At 41.0% G+C, this 20,330-nt stretch overlaps 1 protein-coding gene and 1 pseudogene across 1 annotated transcript in view; both read left to right on the top strand.

Annotated features, from left to right (window-relative positions):
- Positions 1-20,330, top strand: part of CNTNAP2 (contactin associated protein 2) — a 2,389,242-nt gene that overhangs the window by 2,018,057 nt on the left and 350,855 nt on the right. The window lies entirely within an intron of this gene.
- LOC103348627 (anoctamin-10 pseudogene) lies at positions 1,471-3,259 on the top strand (annotated as a pseudogene).

Here is a 20,330-nt window from a genome sequence, read left to right as displayed (position 1 = left end):
CAGTAAAGCGATGACTATAAAAATGTGGTTAGGTCAGTTTATAATACGATCAGGTGGTGAGGCTATGATACTCATGTTATCTTTCAACTTTTGAATTTTTAACAAGTCACTTATGGATACCTTTAAAAGGAAAAAGTTATGGACTGTCCTTGATAACCAACTAACATTACAAAACTAGCTAAAACCTGTATGAAAAGAATTCTTGATAGAAACTCATCAAGTTAATGGGCCTGTAAGATTTTTAAATTTTTATAACATATAAACTTGGAAAATTATGAAACCAAGAAACCAGTAATGTGAATTTAATGAAACAAATTACACATTAGTGAACTAGCCACTTTCAATGACACTGTTTGTGAAAGCTCAATTTTGTTATTACTTATTTCTAATCAAACTACCTTCCAAAATTTCACCCACAGAGTCTGCTTTGATGCGATTCACTTTCTCTTTGACCAAACATCTTTTCTCAATAGGTGATCAAAATTAAAGTAATGACAGTTGGCACCAAACACAAACAAAAATGAGACCGCTATGTCCTAGCAGAGCATGGTGGTTAGGGGATCAGCCAGAAGAAGTACCATCTGTTTTCTTTCTTCATTAATTTTTTTTAAAGATTGCCATTGAAATAAAAACACAAACTGCACTAGTTGAATAAACAGAGAAATGCAAAGCTATCATCATTAAAATTGTGTTTCTAATTCAAGCATAGGTAGAAGGATCATTGGAACCGATTAGAATGTTAGAAAACTGTTTGCATAGGAATTTGTGCATACTAAAGCTAACAATTCAAATGAGTGTGAAAAGATAATTTTGCTTTTTAAAATTGCATGACTTGGCCGGCGCCGCGGCTCACTAGGCTAATCCTCCGCCTAGCGGCGCTGGCACACCGGGTTCTAGTCCCGGTCGGGGCGCCGGATTCTGTCCCGGTTGCCCCTCTTCCAGGCCAGCCCTCTGCTGTGGCCCGGGAGTGCAGTGGAGGATGGCCCAGGTGCTTGGGCCCTGCACCCCATGGGAGACCAGGAAAAGCACCTGGCTCCTGGCTCCTGCCATCGGATCAGCGCGGTGCGCCGGCCGCAGCGCGCCGGCCGCGGCGGCCATTGGAGGGTGAACCAACGGCAAAGGAAGACCTTTCTCTCTGTCTCTCTCTCTCTCACTGTCCACTCTGCCTGTCAAAAAAAAAAAAAAAAAAAATTGCATGACTTGTTTAAAAAACTAAAGTGTTTATTGCACGTTAGACTAAAATAATTTCCGTAAAAGTAAAGACTTCAGTGTTCAAAGAGGAAGAATGCTTGGAAAAGTGATACTAAAACACTGAGTATTTCTTTGAGATCTACATGAAAAAAGAAAACCTTGTAAATGTAAAGACAAAGAAATTTCAATAGCTGTTGACAGCATAACAATTAAAATTGCATGTAAGTAAAAAAAAAAGTCAACAAATTAAAATAACAAATTGGAAAATGCATGCAACCTATTGACATAAAAGTCATGGTGATCCTGGAGGTGTGGAAGCGTGGCTGCGCCAGCATGACCTACAGGTGGGGCACTCTGGTCATGAAGAGGCAGTTTGAGGAGCCCCGGCCGGGATTCCACGGGGTCCTGGGTGTCAACTCTGTCACGGGCAGGGAGGAGCCCCTCTACTCCAGCTACAAGAGACAGTTGCGCATTTACCTGGTCTCCCTGCCATTTGTCTGCATCTGTCTCTATTTCTCCCTGTACGTCATGATGATTTACTTCGACATGGAGACCTGGGCCTTGGCTCTGCATGACAGCAGCGAGTCGGAGTGGACCAGCGTCTTGCTGTACGTGCCCAGCATCATCTATGCCATCGTGATCGAGATCATGAACCGCCTCTACCGCTACGCCGCCGAGTTCTTGACTTCCTGGGAGAGTCACAGATTGGAGTCTGCCTACCAGAATCATCTGGTTCTGAAAGTCTTGGTGTTCAACTTTCTCAATTGCTTCGCTTCGCTCTTCTACATTGCCTTTGTCCTGAAGGATATGAAGCTTTTGCGACAGTTTGGCCACTCTCCTGATCACCTCTCAGATCCTTAACCAGATTGTGGAATCACTTCTCCCTTATTGGCTGCAAAGGAAGCACGGCGTGCGGGTGAGGAGGAAGGTGCAGGCTCTCAAGGCAGACGTCGATACCACCCTCTATGAACAAGTCATCCTGGAAAAAGAAATGGGAACTTACTTGGGCACCTTCAACGATTACTTGGAGCTGTTTCTGCAGTTTGGCTATGTGAGCCTTTTCTCCTGCGTCTACCCACTAGCAGCTGCCTTTGCTGTGTTAAATAACTTCACGGAAGTCAATTCAGATGCCTTAAAGATGTGCAGGGTCTTCAAACGTCCATTCGCAGAACCTTCGGCCAATATCGGCGTATGGCAGTTGGCTTTTGAGACCATGAGTGTTATCTCTGTGGTCACTAACTGTGCTCTGATTGGAATGTCGCCGCAAGTGAATGCCCTCTTCCCAGAGTCAAAGACGGACCTCATTTTGATTGTGGTGGCAGTGGAGCATGCCCTCCTGGCTTTGAAGTTCATATTTGCGTTTGCCATACCTGATAAGCCCCGGCATATCCAGATGAAACTGGCCAGGCTGGAATTCGAGTCGTTGGAGGCGCTCAAGCAGCAGCAAATGAAGCTCGTGGCCGAGAACCTGAAGGAGGAACCCCGGGAATCTGGGAAGGAGAAGCCGAGCTGAGCGCAGGCCGCCCCGTCCGCCCCAGGCCTCTGCCTGCGGTCAGCTGGTGCCTGTGAGGGCAGGGGTGGTCCCCAGGACAGCGTGGAGGCCAAGTGTGGCCACCACATGGCTGGCGCCCTCCGCACTCTGCCACGTCCTGGCTCAGAGCGGGTAGAAGAGGGCAGTCATCCCCCCTCCCCCACACCCCCACCCTGCACACCCCTCTCCTGCCGCGTCACTTTGTCCAAAGCCACTGCTGGGTCAGGGTCACCAGCTCTCCACGTTGTCCTCACAGAAGGCGATGGCTGCTCCCGACCCCACCACAGCCCAGGGATTGTGGCAAGGTGGTGCCTGTGTGCCATGCCCGTCACAGGAGCCATGGGGGCAGGGGGCCTGCCGACCCTGGGCCAAGAGTGACCGAGGTGTCCCCCGCGGCTCGGCCTCCGCGCGTTCTGTCCTGCGATGTGTTAGACTCCTCACCAGCACAAACGCTGGTGGCTGAGCCATTAAAGCCTGTGCCTCTCTGGAAAAAAAAAAAAAAAAAAACTAAACTTTAAAAAAAAATCAATAAAAAACTGAAAAATAATGAACAATTAACTCAAAAGAATATTCAAAACTGTTCAGTGAACAGATAAGATGGTTGTTTTCAACATAATAAATACAAACAAAATTAAGAATACAACATTTTATTTCTATTTTTGATTAATAAAAATAGTAGGTCATTTCTGCTGGGCAGTTTTGCAAGACAATCAATAATCTTTCAAATGAATGTAGTTCTTGGGGCAGGAATTGTCTCAGCAGTTAAGACACCACTGGTGATGCTCACATCCCATATCAGGGTGCCTGAGGTAGAATCCTGGCTCAGCTCCCAATTCCAGCTTCCTGCAAATCACACCCTAGGAGACAGCAGTGATAAGTCAACTGATCGGGTCCTTGCTACCCATGTAGAAGACCCAGACAGCTCTAGGCACCTGGCTTCACCTGGCCCAACATAAGCTGTTGTGGGCATTTGTGTAGTGAAATAGCAGATGAGAGCTCTCTCTCTGTCTCTTGGTCTCAGCCTTTCAGATAAATAAAAAATAGAAATAAATTGTAGTTGTTGAAAAAGATTTTCACTTAGAAAAATCATATCCCAAGAAAATAATTATAGGTAACATGCAAATTCTTACAGATCATTCATCCTATGTAATTTTGAAAAATGTAAATCAATATCTTTTCCCCAAAAAGAAATAGTTAAATACATTTAAGTCTAGTCATACAATGCTGTTCCCCAAAAATAAATACCTTAAAAGTGTGTGTGAAGATTATTGACATGGAATCGTGATCATGTAAAATTTTAATGAGAAGTTATGATAGAAAACTCATTGAATATTATCCCCCATTTATAAGTATATATTTTCACATGTATTTACATGTTGCTGGGAAAAATAAGATGGAGATGTTAGCCAATGATATCTCATCAGTGAGTTCATGGGAACTTTATATTCATATATTCTTCTTTATAACTTTCTATCTATCCCAAATATTGTATAATGTACACTATTCATTTACTTAAAAAAAGTATGGAAGTTAAAAAATTCAACTCACAGATGTAGGGAGTGAAATCGTACCAGGTGTGGAGGAAGCAGGGTTAGGAGGGCAAGAAAAAGGAGAGGTTGCCCAATGGGTAAAAAAGAAAAAAGACACGAGGACTGATTCCTGGGGTCCCATTGCACAGCAAGATGACCACCGTTAGCAATGATGTACTTTACATGATTCTCACCACAAAGAAATGATAGATGTTGGAGAAGGTAGATATATTTATTACCCTTCTAAGACCATCCCAACAATGTATTCTTCTATTAAAACAACACATTGTACCCTAAGCTTTATAATTATTTGTTAATTTTAAGATAAGTTTTTTAAACATAGACCTTAACTACTACTTTTTCCTTAATTTGCTTTTCACCTTTTCTAATCCAATAAATTTAAGATTGTCAAAACCATCAAACTGAATATTTAACATCATATAGAGTAATGTTTTATTTTCTTCCTACTAATAATTTATATGTTTAAATATTAGCAAATATTCAGCTACTGCTCTGCCTACTTAAAGCCAAAACTCCTTCCAATTTTTATAGAAATTTGAAGTTGTCTGAATTTTTGTTTCTGGTATGATAAATAAATATCTTGCCTGTGCTTCATCTGCTTTGTGAAAGACACATGACAGAAGAGGAAATTGAATAAGTGACCAATAAACAACTAGAGAAAACCTGGGACATTTTTTGCTTTTTTTTTTAAATTACCTTTTAGGAAAAATGTGCTCTTCCAAGAGATTTGTTGTTTTATCACTCCAAATTTTAGGATTATATTAGAACTATAGAATAAGACATAATAAATGTATAGATCATCAGATAATCATGAACAAGATTCAATTTTCTTTATAATGAAGGGTAAATTATTTAGTCATGGAGACAGTTTTCATCCTACTGCTTTGCAACGTATCATTACAGAAGAGTACGATGATAAATAAATAAATAAATAAATAACTGCACCGGGAACTAGGGGGCTGAGTATGAGTCTTCAGCTCCACTTCTCATTAGCTCTGGGATTGTGCACAATGTCTCAGAGGCAGAGCGTCCTCACCCATGAACAGGTCTGTGTTTAGCAAAATTATTTCATCACAAAATGGGACTGCATTATATAGTCCTTAAAGAATCCATCCATCTAACTTGTCTCAGTGACCTCATTTTCAGAACTGGATGATAAAGGGCTCAGAATTTTATACTTAAAAAGAAACGAGACTGCTGAGCTGCCCACACTGCTGTTGAGGCTGTGCATGTGAGCTTTAGCAAGTACTCATCAGTGGTTGGAAAATCACCCTGTGTTCCCGAACTACAACTTAGCTGGCATGGGGAGACCTTTAAGATATGGACATGAGTGGACACTCAGATGTGTCCGTGTGGCCAGTGAGCTCCACTGTGCTATGAAAACTTTCAAATCTGGTCTGACAAGTTACAAACCACAAGCAGAAACAAAAAACTTCTCAAGTTAATGCCCGTTTTGTGCCATGTAAAGTCCAGGTAGGTCGGCCACGGTTAGTTAGGTACAAAATGCACTCCCTTGTCCATACATACACAGCCAGGGCTGGGCCAGGCTGAAGCCAGGAGTCATGAACCCCATCCAGGTCTCCCAGGGCTGTGGCAGGGACCAAAGTACTTGAGCCATCCCCAGCTCCCCATGCTCACATACCCTTGTGATTCCTGTGAGCCTTAAATGACTTTCAAAACACTTACTACGACATCTCCCACCTAACAAGAACCACGGCTGTTAGCACAGTCCTGAGTTAAGGGATTCAGGGAGAGGAAGACAAAGTCATAAGCCTTGAGGCAGTACTGGTCTTGAGGAAGCAGAAGCCATGAGGCGGTGACCAGGGCAAAAGTAAGAGCTGTTCCATTTCCCGGTCTCCTTGAGGACTCACTGTGGGCAATTCAAGTCATTTCAAGACTTCAATTGTGGGATAGTCTGCATATGGATAACACACTGGCAGAGAACAGAGACAACTCAGTAAAAAAGACTGAACATTGCTACGGTCAGAAGGTCCTAGCACAGTCTTTCATCTAATTCAAGACTTTCAATCAGCCTGAGAGGCACCCTGGGTAAAATAACACATGCCCCTTTTAACCTAAGTTATCATGTTTATGAATGTGAAGTGAGTTGCAAATGATAGTGCTCTCTGAGGATGTAAGATGGTAGCAAATTATAAATATTAATAGCCTTTCAAGTCAGATCGCATTATTTCAGTATGAATGAAAGAGAAGAAAAAGAGTATGGATGTGCAATACTGTACTTAAATGGCTGCAATGATCATATTCTTACTATTTTTGTTGTTTCTTCTAAGCTACAAAAGTAGATATTTTGAAATGAAACATGCACCATTTTGCTGTACACATATTACCTTAGCTTGATCAATAGAGTTTAAAAGTGATAATTTAATCTGTTACTTTTGGTTCAAAAAAGTGCCTCCTATCCTCAGTTAAAATTTCCTGAAGGGAGTGAAGGTTGTAGATTCTTTATTGTTAGCCGTTATATTTCTGCAGGGTCTGGGAGTATTGCCTAGGGCATAAGCCTGAGTTTTAGAACATAGCTTACCTTAGCTTTAAATCACAATTCTGCCATTCACTGGCTAGTTGACCTTGGTGAAGTTATTTAACCTTTCTGGGTCTCAAATTCCTTGTCTCAAATCTTTCCTAAGAACTAAGTTAGGTAACATAGTAAAGCCAGTTTTAAGGTGTCTGTTCCTTGTAAGTACTCAATAAATGGATAGATGTTATCATTAACCTGACTACAATTTTGAACTGCACAGGACAGATCAAATGACTGCTTTCAAACTTTGTTAATCAATCTAAAGTACTACGTGTAAAGCAAAATGATCCTTAAAATGTGCTTGATTCATTTGAAACTCTCTTCTTAAGTAGCTTAAAATAAACTGCAAAAATAGCAACAATATGGTCATTGCAGCTATTCCAGAATTAAACTGTCCAGAAACGCCAAGTCGATGATGCATTTTGTTGTTCTCTAACATTCTGCATAATCAGTTACCACAAAGTCAAGTTCATTGGTATAATGATGCTGAGGAGTGCTTAACACAAACACTAGCCATTCACAAGACAAATTCAATCCATGTCCTCTGGAGTGTATTAATGATGCTTCTTGATACACCTGCAGACAGCATAGCATTAAATTGTACAGTTCAGCGGAAGGCAGCCTTCCGCGCCACATCACTGGTAATAGATTCCCATGAAGAGCTGGCATGCCATCAGTGCTCAGGCACTCCTGGAGCAGGGAAAACAAGCCATGCAAATGTGCCTGCCCCAGTGGTGGGTGTTTATGCCAAGAGGGTGAAACACCCCCTCCACACATGGTTAAACAACTCAGTGTGCAGCCTCACTCTACAGGGCTTCTCTCTTGGCCTGGAAATGTCCTAGCTGGCCTATGCAACTTGAAGAGACAGCCAGAAGCAACCAAACCTGGAGCAGGTCCCAGGCAGGATAATTCATGTGGCACTCCCTGGCTTTTGCTGGCCTATATTTTCATATCTACCATTCTCCCCACACAGAAAACTTCAGCGCAAATGGAGCATGCACAAGCAGGTGTGTGTATCAGACAGAATGGCCGCTTCCTGCCAAAGTGTGCCATTAGGGTGGGAGGTGGCTAGGGGCTGCAGAGGAGTGGTCAATTTTAGGGACTTTGGTATAGGTACAATGCAAACAGATGTAAAATGGGAAGAAGAGGAGCAGGACCTCACCCAAATTTAAATTCCTGTGAAATGTTCTCTCTGTAGTGTCATACATCTAGTAGGATTAGAGTTATCACAACGCAGCCCAGGTGTTCACAGAAGCACCTCCTTACCCTGCAAAGGGGGGATGAATACATGGGACACAAGGGGGTGTCTGGGGGCAGTTGTGTTCTGAGTCCCCACTGGGCTCAGTCTCATGACTGTGCTCTCTTTGTGGAATTCATCATGCTGTAAACCCAGGAGGAGAGAGCATTTTTCTTCATGTAGGTTATCAACTTCAGTTGATATTGGAAAATAAATCCTTCTCTCAAAAGAAATTTTAATATATATAGGTATATATTTAGGAAAGGAAGGGATACGTACATCTAGGTACAAAGTCTATTCCACGTTAGAGTATTTTCATAAAAGTGAACATTCAACTGCCTATTAAAGTACATTGAAATTTAAAAGTTGGTTAGCAATAGTCATTGCTTAGGAAGTTACAGTAACAGTTAGAGTGAAATAACAGAATTATTATTGTCAGGTTCCATTTTATAATATACTTCCTGGAACACTCACTTCTCATACATAAGTTATATCCTTTATGGTTTCATTTACAAAGTGAACTAAGCTGTGACTGTACATGTTTGTCATAACACTCATTGACTGTTTCAACAAAGTATCTCCACTCAGGCATTAATACGATCCACTAGTTTTACTCCATTCGGAATACAGCCATGTTCACTTTTTAAAGTCATCTTAAATAAGCTTGCTATTAAGTAGAAATGTTTCTAAACTTTAAGATATTAAATTATTTTAAATAAATATGTTATATTTAGGTCTGATTGTATAACCGTCACTTTCTTATAGAAAGTTTGCTAATGGTTTTGAAGTGATTTATTTATATATATGGGTTTTTAGGCAACGTGAAATTAAGAGTCAGGCAGTGGTCTAGAACTTTTGAACAATCTGATGGGATGGATGAGAGCAATCATCAGTTGGCACTCAGAAAACTGAACATTTTACAAGTACTCGATAAATACTTGCTAATCAATAATTATACCTCAAACTCCCTTAGCCCTTAAATAATAGAATTTTCCAGACACCAGCATTTTGTTATTTCTCCTTTGTCTTCCCTGAGAGGTATCAACATGGTAACCCCTATCATAAACATATTTCAAGGTTTAAAGCAGTTCTTCGATTAAAAATGTATGTTTGTATTTTATTGGTTAAAAACCAGGGTAAAAACAGCTTATTTAGTGTTTTCAGTACTTACTGACTGGAAATTAAGTTTAGAAACGAGAGTGTGTTTTGCTGCAGAGTCTCAGGACTGTTGGAAGTATTATTTGATGGTGACGTGCACACTGTTCTCAGACAGCAGGTTGTAAGTCAGGTTGCTTTTTGCCAGACTGGAGCTCTGAAAGGGGAGAGGGAGGCTTAAATGCAGGAATAGAAAAAAGTACCAGTAGGTAAAATGGAAGCAGAATTCTCAGAAGCACAGTCGAAAGACAAGACTGCACAGTGATGCCTTCAAAGTGTTGAGCCAAAGACGAACAAACATGAGAGAGCTTGAGACCAAAAGGCTTTCACTAAAGGAATATCTAAAGGACTTAACTTACTAAAAACAAAATGAAGAAGTAAAAATGATTCTTGAGCAAAGAAGCTGAAGAATGTATAGATAAAAAGCTTTAAAAGCTGTCTACTGAAATATTGATATCTAAATTAGTGCATTTTAAAATCAAGGGAACAAATTGAACAATTAAAAATGAAGCTGAAGTCAGGAAGGGAATAATCAGAGTTAAAGTTTTCTAAGACTCTTGTATTTTAAGAGATAATAAAAGACTGATTGAATTTAGACTTCTTAACTGCACATGATATGCTCCCAAAGGTGCCCACTTAATAATAAGTACTCTATCTCTTCAGAGCCAGGATGGAGAATTAAATGGAATAAGAAAACAAAAATAATAAATGTGGAAAGTAGGAATAAGGGAAAAAGCAATAAGAGAAAATTGGGCAGGGAAAAGCAACATAACACAGTATAAAGATGTCTGCCTCTCTCTCTCTGTCTCTCTCTCTCTGTCTCTCTCTCTCTCTCGTGTGTGTGTGTGTGTGTGTGTGTGTATGAGTGATGCCAGTAGGCTAAAACACATCAACTATAAATCATCATATTGAGATTAGAAAGAAGAAGCTAAATTGTTTATGAACCATATCTAAAAAGGGAGGACTCTGAAAGGCTGAATAAGAAAAAATGAAAAGAGACATAATATGCAAATAATAGTTAAAAACTGGGTAAATATATCATGCAACAGGCTTCAAAATAAAAGCCTTCAGAGGGACAGAGGGTGTCACCGTAATAAAAAAATCAACTTGTCAGAACCCCTACATAGCAACTCCAAAGTTGAATGCACTAAATAAAGGATCCTCAAAATATGTGAAGCAGAAATTGACAGAAGTACCGGGTCCCAGTATCATAGAAGGAAATTTTACATACTAATTTCAAAACTTATAATTTAAGCACATAGACACAAGTAAAAATAGAAGTTTCTGGAAACATAATTAACAAATTTGGGGGATATAGACTGAACAAAGAAAATAAAGGTTACACAGTCTCCTAATACATAAATTATCACTTTCCATGGCAAAAAAATCTTAAAAGTACTTAGAAGTGAAGACAAATAAATAATCCTATAATGACAAATTTATAAGAGGCAACACAAAGAGAGTTATAGTTTATTTTATAGTTTAATGCTTAAATTAGAAATGGGTTAATGCTGGAAACCAACAGCTAAACTCAAACTTGAAGAATGAGATAAGAACAAAGCTTAATGAAATAAAATTTGACGTTTCAAAAGGGATGATCAACATAATCCAAAGTTAGTTCCTTGAAAATAGAAAAACTTTTGGTCTGGCATTGTGACTTAGAAGTTAATGCTGCCAACTGTAGCGCTGGCATCCCATTTTGGCACCAGTTCAGGTCCTGGCTGCTCTACTTCTGACCCAGCTTTCTGCAAATGGCCTGGGGAAAGCAGCAGAAGATGACCCAAGTGCTTGGTCCCCTGTACCCATCTGGGATACCTGGAGGAAGCTCCTGGCTCCTGGCTTTGGCCTGGCTCAGCCCTGGTTGGTCTGGCCACTAGAGAGTGAACCAGCAGAGGGAAGATTCTCTCTCTCTCTCTCTCTCTCTCTCTCTCTCTGACTCTGACTTTCAAATAAAGAAGCAAATCTTTAAAAAATAGAAAAAAAATCTTTTAACATAATTGGTTGCGAAAAATGAGAGCACCACACAAAAAATTAAAAACTGGAATAATTATAGGCAGCAGACATTTTAAAACAATGAGAGAACACTGGAGAACACTTGGTCAACACGTTTGGACCAAGTGTAGTGCATGTTGTCAGGAAATGATTCTAAAGTTTTGAAAGCTGTTTTCACTGAGTAGAGAATTCGAGGTTGATGGATTTTTTCTTTATTTTAACTATGACACCATACTGTCTTCTGGCTTGCATCACTCCCTATAAGAAATTTGCCTTCAGTTATTTATTTCTTTTTCCTTGTGTGCTTTGGGTCCTTTCCTGTACTGCTTTGAAGCAACATGCTCATGATGTCACTCAGTATAGTTTCCTTTGGTTTGGGGTTTTGCTTGAGGTTCCTTGTTCTTGGGTTCTGCAGGCTTATCTATCGTGTTTCATCAAATACAATGTGAAGCCATTTTCTCTCATATTTTGTTACTTTTCCACCCTACAGTTTTGAATTCCATTGTTCATATTAGAACACAGTTCACTGATGCTTTCTTCACTTTTTTCAGTCATTGTTTTCTCTCTGTTTTTCTTTTTGGATCGTTTATATTGCTATGTCTTCAACTTAACTAACCTCATCTTCTATAGCATCTAATCTGCTGTCAGGCCTTTCCAGTATATTTTTAGTTAGAATTTGAGTCTCTACAATCTTTAATATATAGAAAATAATAACTGTTAACTATTCATTCTAGCATCTCTGTCAGTTCTGAATCTGCCTCCATTGATTTACTTTTCCCTTTATTAAGGATTTTATTTCTTTGCATGCCTAGTGAATTTTTATTGGATTCCAGGCAGTGTGAATTGCACCTCCTTAGGTGGAGACAGTTTTATATTCCTATAATACTCTTGAGCTTTGTTCTGGGATGCAGTTGTCTTACCTGGAAACAGTTGTCCTTTTGATATGTTTTAGACTTTGTCAAGTGAAACCAGAACAGCCTTTTTCTAGAGCTAGTTTTGCCCAAATTCTGATGCAATCTCATTTTGGGTGCTGGTACTTGATGCCTTGGATCACATGGTTTTTCACTCTGACTGGCAGGGATATGAACTATTGTTGGTCACGTGTGAGGAAACTGTTTTCTCATCTCCTTTCAAGAAACACTTTCCCCTGACCCAGGCAGTGTCCATGCGCACATCAACTTACGTGTGCTCAGCTAAGGGACAATTTCTGCAGGGACCAAAGCTTGCTCTCTGAGCAGCTCTCTCCTCTCAGGCATTCAGGGCTTTGAACCCAACCCCACCAACTCTGTATCCGCAAGTAATGGAGCCCTACAGTGCCTGAGTTTCCTGTCACGGCACTGAGGCCTGGAAAACCCTATCAGGCAGTAAGATGAGGCCATTGTTGGGGTCCCATTATTTGTGTCCATCTCTCAGATGTACCTGTCCTGCCCTATGTGATGACCGATATCTTTCATTTTTTTCTAGTTTTTTTGTTTGTTTCAAGCAGAACGCATCATATCCCTGTTACTCCATCTTGGCTGGAAGAAGTCTCTAAATCTTGTGATTTTTAAATGCTAATTGCTAATTAAAATGTGAAGTTTCGTAAGGACTTTGTGAGTGTACACATATGCTTTTTTTTTTTTTTTTTTTTTGACAGGCAGAGTGGACAGTGAGAGAGAGAGACAGAGAGAAAGGTCTTCCTTTGCCGTTGGTTCACCCTCCAATGGCCGCCCTGGCCGGCGCGCTGCGGCCGGCGCACCGCGCTGATCCATTGGCAGGAGCCAGGTACTTCTCCTGGTCTCCCATGGGGTGCAGGGCCCAAGCACTTGGGCCATCCTCCACTGCACTCCCTGGCCACAGCAGAGAGCTGGCCTGGAAGAGGGGCAACCAGGACAGAATCCGGCGCCCCGACCGGGACTAGAACCCGGTGTGCCGGCGCCGCTAGGTGGAGGATTAGCCTAGTGAGCCACGGCGCCGGCCACACATATGCTCTTAAGACTTTCCTGGATAACAGCTGAGACCCTCAGCCTTGAGGGGTAAATTTCGACCAGTATTCTCAGTGGAAACAAGGAAGAGAGGGTGCAGTTTTTGTGTTCTAAGCAATCTAATAGGTGATTTCTGGAGAAGGTGAGAGAAGAGCGGCACAGGAAATCAGCAAGGGAGGGGGGGGAGTGAGAAGGGGAGGACATGTACGCACCACCAAAATCATCATCAGCTCTCTAATACTAAGCCTCACAGAACTCAGTGAAAAGTATGTGTCTCATAAAGCCCTTCACTTTAACAACGAGATCCTAGTAGTTAGTGTCTGTGAGTCACCATTCAAAGCACTTCACATAGACTTAGTTAATTCCTTGTCAACTTCATGAAGTTGTTGGCAACCCCATTTTACAGATGAAGAAATAGAGTAAGCACATTACCCATGATCCCATAGCTAGAAAATGACATGACTTTAACCCTTCACTACGGATTTAAATCTAGGCTTCTAGATTTAAATCTAGGAAATGCATATTGTAAGGAGCCATGTATGAATTTCAGCAGTGTTTTGCACTAAATTAAACTTATATTTTTCACATCTGCACAAACTCTTTGAAGCCCCCATGTATTTTGTACTGCTAAGACTATCCATCTGATCAAGTTTGGTTCTCTGGTTTGAAGCACACAACATATTACCAACAGAACTATAGATGCTAAGGTGAAGATACTTTTGAAGATAGTTACAAATACTACAAATACAAGGAAAAAGTAAAATCTCAATCAGGTAAAAAGGGCAAAGGCATAGACTCCTGAGAGGTAGATATCACATTGAGAAGCTCATCACTAGCACATTATGGAATGAAGGGTCAAATAATGACCCAATCGTTAAATTAAAATACTTCAACCTATAATAACTTCCATTAAAGTTCTAAATATGGTTTAGAGTGTTTCCATATTAAAAATAATTATTTATTTGAATGATTTTACTCCAGGATAGACCATAGAAAAGATGCTTGGTAGAGGTAGATTTTGTTATACACAAAACTTATTCCTGAGCAGTGCTAGATTAATAAATTAGGAGTTATTTGTACACATTAAATGATCTCCTCACATCCCCAGTGTGCTAAAAGCAATACAACTTCAAATCCGATTTAATCATTTCTGGTTTTTCTTTCAAAATTCTTCCCAGCAAGTACAGGAGTAGAATTAGGTCTCTGATTTCAAAAATAAAGGATTTTGTAGCAATGCTCTTGGAAGCTTCTCGTGCCTCAACAGTAGTCATCCTTTTTGATGACTTTTCCATCCTTAGCCCCAAACATATTCCAATTCCAAGCAGGAGCAGATACATCTATCCTTATGCCATGTGTCGTTGTGAGACTCTCACTTTGGTTTAGAATGCACATAAAATATCTGCTGTGAGAGAAGCAACACACAGAAAAATAATGATGGAGAAGATCAGCTGTGAGTACTTCTATTTGGACAGCTTCACAGGCAGCCTTGTGGTTCAGTACTGTTCACAACGCTCCCAACAGCGGAACAATAATCACGCTAACATCATTTCTGAAGGTGCGAATTATGGATTTGGATTCTTTTCCTTTAGATACTCACTATGTGAAAACTCCTCTGCAACCACCACTATCAGTGAGTTTGATAAATGCCACACACAAGCCTTTGATTCACCACTGCCTGCATGGGGTTGGTTTGTTTTTGAAAAGGAGAAGCTGGAAAAGTCATTTGAAAATTCATGGGCTGGTTCACTCGAAAAGATCATAGTTGCTCTTGGATTTGCTATAAAAACTTATGCGAGGGCCGGCGCCGCGGCTCACTAGGCTAATCCTCCACCTAGCGGCGCCGGCACACTGGGTTCTACTCCCGGTCGGGGCGCCGGATTCTGTCCAGGTTTCCCCTCTTCCAGGCCAGCTCTCTGCTGTGACCCAGGAGTGCAGTGGAGGATGGCCCAAGTGCTTGGGCCCTGCACCCCATGGGAGACCAGGAGAAGCACCTGGCTGCTGGCTTCGGATCAGCGCGGTGCGCTGGCTGCAGCACGCGGGCTGCAGTGGCCATTGGAGGGTGAACCAATGGCAAAAAGGAAGACCTTTCTCTCTGTCTCTCTCTCTCTCACTGTCCACTCTGCCTGTAAAAAAAAAAAATAAAAATAAAAAATAATAAAAATAAAAACTTCTGCGAGACTGCACATTGCCCTAGGTTTTCCCATCAAATGGCTTTGCTTATTCATAGTCTGAATCACATTTGTTAATCAGGTGAACAGTTATCTTTCTTGTTAAATATTTGAAGAGAAACAAATATATGCCCTGATTGAACATTATACAATGTATAAATATCAAAACATCACATAGTAGCCCATTAAAATGTATAATTTTATATGCCCGTTATTTTTCTTTTTAAGACTAGGGACAGGTGTTTGGCCCTATGGTTAAGGGCCCACTTTGCTCACCTGCATTCCATAAGTGACTGCCTGGGTTCCAGTCCCAGCTCTGCTCCCAATTCCAGTTTCCTGCTAATGCACACCCTATGAGGAAGCAGCTGATGACTCAAGTACTTGGGTCCCTGCCACTGACTGACATGGGAAACCTGTGGGGAGCAACTCGGACTAGACTGTTACTGGAATTAAGACTTATTCTATACATCTGCTCTCCCACAATATGGCACTGGGAGAGGAGTAAACAGCTTCTATGCAGCTGCCTCTCGCCAACTTGAGTGATGACTGCAGGAGCTGATCCTGCACCTGATTGGAGGAGAGCAGCATGCTCAGCGTGTGGGTAGCAGAGTTGGGATTGGTGGAAGAGGACTATAAAGGAGGAGAGAGACAACATGCACCAGGAACATCTATCTGAGGGAACACCTGAGCAGCCCCCGAGAGAGCCGGCTGGTGGTGTGCCGCTCCCCCGCGGAAGTGGGGAATGTGGCAGGGGGAACCGCCCTTCCACGGAGGTGGAAGGGTCAGTAGCCAACCCGGGAAGAACCAGCAGCAAACCCTGGGAGGGCCGAGCAGACAAAAGAACAGCGCAGGGTCCTGTGTCGTTCCTCCACGAAGAGGGGGAGCGACAAAACCCGAACTGAGTTCCAGGCTCTTGCCTTCATCCTCACCCAGTCTGGGCTGAGATAAGCACTGAGGGAGTAAACCAGCAGATGAATGAATAAAACGGTTCTGTTTCTTTTTGGATGTCACAGCATGCTGCACCTCATACACACACATCTATCAATGCAGACTGCTTTGTAATTGTGTTTCGGGATGTCCTATGTTCTCCCTCCCACCCTCACCTCTAAGTTTAGAGAATAACAACACTTTAAATCTCCAAATAATGGAAATCTTCCAGAGGCGAGCCAAAGTCTGCCATATCACCTTCTTTCCTGTATTAATGGTAGCCCGTCTGATGTCTTTACTGCAGGCTTCAGGGAACTTTTCTCTGTAAAGGGCCAGAGTCTGTATCTGAGGCTTTTCAGGCATTGTTGTCTCTGTGACAATTGCTCAAGTACACACCATGATGCCAAAGGAGCCACAGACAATCTCTGTAGAATAATGGGGGTAGCTGTCCCTCCCAAAAAAAACACATGAAAACAAAACATTTTTTAAAGACACTAAAATTAAATTTCACATCCATCATGTGTCGTGAAACAGTATTCTTTTGTTATCTCTTCCTCAACTATTTAAAAGGGCAGATACCACTCTTAACTGTGGGCTGCATAAAACCAGGTGGCAGGTGGCTCTTAGCTGTGGGCAGTCGCTTACCTGGATGATTGGTGAGATGGCTCATCTAGGGCCTCTAGTGATGCCTCAGGACGGATCATTCCTTGCTGTGGGGCACTGCCCTGTGTATGGAAGGACATTTAGAAACATCACTGGCTTCTTCCCACCTGATGCCATGTGCACTCACACTCCCCCAGTTGTGACAACTAGAATGGCCCAAGACATCAAAAGACACCCTTCAGTGACAAAACTGCCCAACTGAGAACCGTTGACTGAATATCCTGGAATCTTATGCATCCTACACATGAGAGATGGGGTGTGTGGCTCTGAACAGGGACACTCAACACCGAGACTATCCATACAGTCCTTATGTGTTTCATATAGGAAAGACAACTCTACTGACAAGTCAACAGCCATGGAGGACATATAATACCCAAGGCAATGCTTCATGTAACTCACATGGTAGGCTGGCGTGGTACCAGAGGGCTTATGGACAAATACCTTTTCCCTGTTTTTCTTTCTATATCCCTTTCCTATCTGCTTTCTACTTCCTCACACTCACACCATGCAGTATGTACCCAGCTGTAGACTACAGGGATGAATCTAATATTTTAGTAAAGGATTTCACCTGTTCAACCAGAATACCTGAGTGGGGATGAACATAGTCACAGATACATAGTTTATATTAAATTAAAAGCCTAACTTAATCTATGGAAATTCTCTTCCCACATAAATTTCTGTTCTCTCTAAGCTTCCTTATGATGGGTGAATTGTGAGAAGTCAAATCTTATTGTTTTAGATAGTTATTTTGGCCAAAGCAACACAGGAGACATCGTTCTGACATAATGTCACAAAAGCAGTGTCATCTCTTAGTTTTCACTACCTTTTTTCATCCCCAGCTTTAAATTGTTGGTATCAACAAACTTCTATCCTCACTTTAGAATATAATTTTATAATTTTTATAATTAATCAAAATCAGTTTTTCTGGATTGGTTTAAAAGTCCATGTTTAGAATATTAGACTATATATTCTTTTAAACTTTTTTATACTTTATTTTTCATGCTGATGTAATATTAATACAAAAAGCACAGATTCTGTGTAGTTCATAGATAGAGTTTTATGATAGTCCCTTCTTCCTTCACACTCTTCCCCCCCATCTACCCCTCTCTCTGTCTCTTTCTTTCTTTCTTTTAGAGTATTTATTACTAAAAATATTTTTCTCAGTCATTCTTTGCAACATTATAAATACCTATGCAGTATCCTGAAACTTTACTGAATTTATTTACCACTTGTAACAACTTTTTAGTGGACTATTTAGTTTTTTCCAGGGACAAAATCATGTCATCTGCTAACATGAATATTTTGGCTTCTTCCTTTCCAATTTTGATTCCATTATTTCTTTCTGTTCCCTAATTGCTCTTGCTAATCCTTCTGATGTTATATTGAATAACGATGGTAAAGGTGGACATCCTCATCTTATTCCAGATCTGAGATGAAATATTTTCAGTTTTTTCCCATTCAGTAAGATATTGACTGTGGGTTTGTCATATATAGCCTTTATAGTTTTGAGGTATGTTCCTTCTATCCATAATTTGTTGAGAGTTTTTATCATGAGGCATGCTGAATCTCATCAAGTGCTTTCTTCGCATATATTAAGAAGATCATATGGCTTTTGTTCTTCATTCTGTTGACATGATTTCTGCCATTTATTGATTTGTAACTATTGAGCCACCCTTGCATCATTGAGATAAACTTCACTTGATTTGGGTACATGATCTTTTTGATGTAGTGTTGTGTGGGGAGCAACTCAGACTAGGCTACGTTACTGGAATTAAGATCTATTCTATGCATCTGCTCTCCTACGATATGGCGCTGGGGAGGAGTAAACTTCTACACAGCTGCCTCCAGTTCAACCAATAAACAGCAGGACCTGCTCCTGATTGGAGGAGAGCAGCGTACTCGGCGTGTGGGTAGCAGAGTTGGGATTGGTGGAAGAGGACTATGAAGGAGGAGAGAGACAACATGCACCAGGAACATCTAAGAGGTACATCTATCTGAAGGAACACCTGTGCAGCCCCCGAGAGAGCCGGCCGGCGGTGTGCCGCTCCCCCACGGAAGTGGGGAAAGTGGCAGGGGGAACCGCCCTTCCACGGAGGTGGAAGGGTCGGTAGCCAACCTGGGAAGAACCAGCAGCAAACCCGGGAAGGGCCGAGCAGACAAAAGAACAGCGCAGGGTCCTGTGTCGTTCCTCCATGAAGAGGGGGAACGACATAATGGTGCCATGACTCGGATAGGAAACCTATGCAGGGTCTAGTGTCGTTCCTCCATGAAGAGGGGGAGCGACAGTGTTGGATTCAGTTTGCTTATATTTTGTTGAAAGTTTTATATCTATGTTCATCAAGGATGTTGGCCTGTAATTTTCCTCTGTGTTGTGTTTGGATTAGGTAATCCTGACCTCATGAAAAAAGTTTGGCAGATTTCCATCCCTTTCAATATATTACAATATTTCGAGAAGTATTTGATTTAGTTTCTCTTTAAATGTTTTATGAAATTTTGTTATAAAGCTATTAGGTCCTGAACTTTTCTTTGATGGGACACTTTTAATACTGCTTAAATGTAGTTCCCTTTTATGGCTCTGTTTAAATGGTCTGTATGCCCTTGGTTTAATTTCTATATGCTGTATATATCTAAGAATGTATCCATTTATTCAAGGCTTTCCAATTTGTTAGCATATAGTTGTCCATAGTAGTTTCTTTTAATCCTTTGTATTTCTGTCTTATCAGTTATAGTGTCTCTTTTTTCATCTCTAATTTTACTTATTTGAATTTTTAAACAACAACAAAAAAAACCTATTGATCCTTGCTCTTGCCACATGCACTTGGCCAGGAGAGAGTTCTTTAAACAATCATCTCTGTCCCCACATTCTCCAAAACTTCGGTGGGTCTGGTGAAAAGCGTATCATACCCAATTATGAATCTTTACCTTTCTGAAAATTCCCATGGATACTTAATCATTTGATATCCCCAAGTAAAAAAATTGATGATGCTCCTTTTGCCTGAAATACATGATTCCTGGTGAGGGAAGGATAATTTGTTCGGCATGTGTGTTACCTCAGCGCAGCAACGGTGTAAGTATAACTTGTGAAGGGACAGAACAATGTGCTTTGAAAGGATTTTCAATTTTAGCTTCTGGCTGCTTGGGCTGACCAGACAGTTTTTGCCTTTTGTGAACCTTAGTTTTTAATCCCCGAATTGAAAAGTTGGACTATGTAATTTCTAAAAATCCCTGGGTACAGCTTGTGAAAGCAATCACACAGTATCATCATGTAGCTATTCAAATGTTGGTATCAAGTGGTACCAAAATTCTGAATTAAAAGTTTGGAAGAATTTGTTAGTAAGTTGAAAGTAGCTTTTATGTCTGTGAATTCTTTAGTGTTTCCTAGTTTCCCCTTCTTCCCATAAACTATACACATATGG

The sequence above is a fragment of the Oryctolagus cuniculus genome, chromosome 3 (assembly GCF_964237555.1).
Source record: "Oryctolagus cuniculus chromosome 3, mOryCun1.1, whole genome shotgun sequence".
In the NCBI taxonomy this organism is placed as follows: domain Eukaryota; kingdom Metazoa; phylum Chordata; class Mammalia; order Lagomorpha; family Leporidae; genus Oryctolagus; species Oryctolagus cuniculus.
Note: the sequence above shows the minus strand (reverse complement) of the source record. Positions and strands in the feature narration are given on the sequence as shown.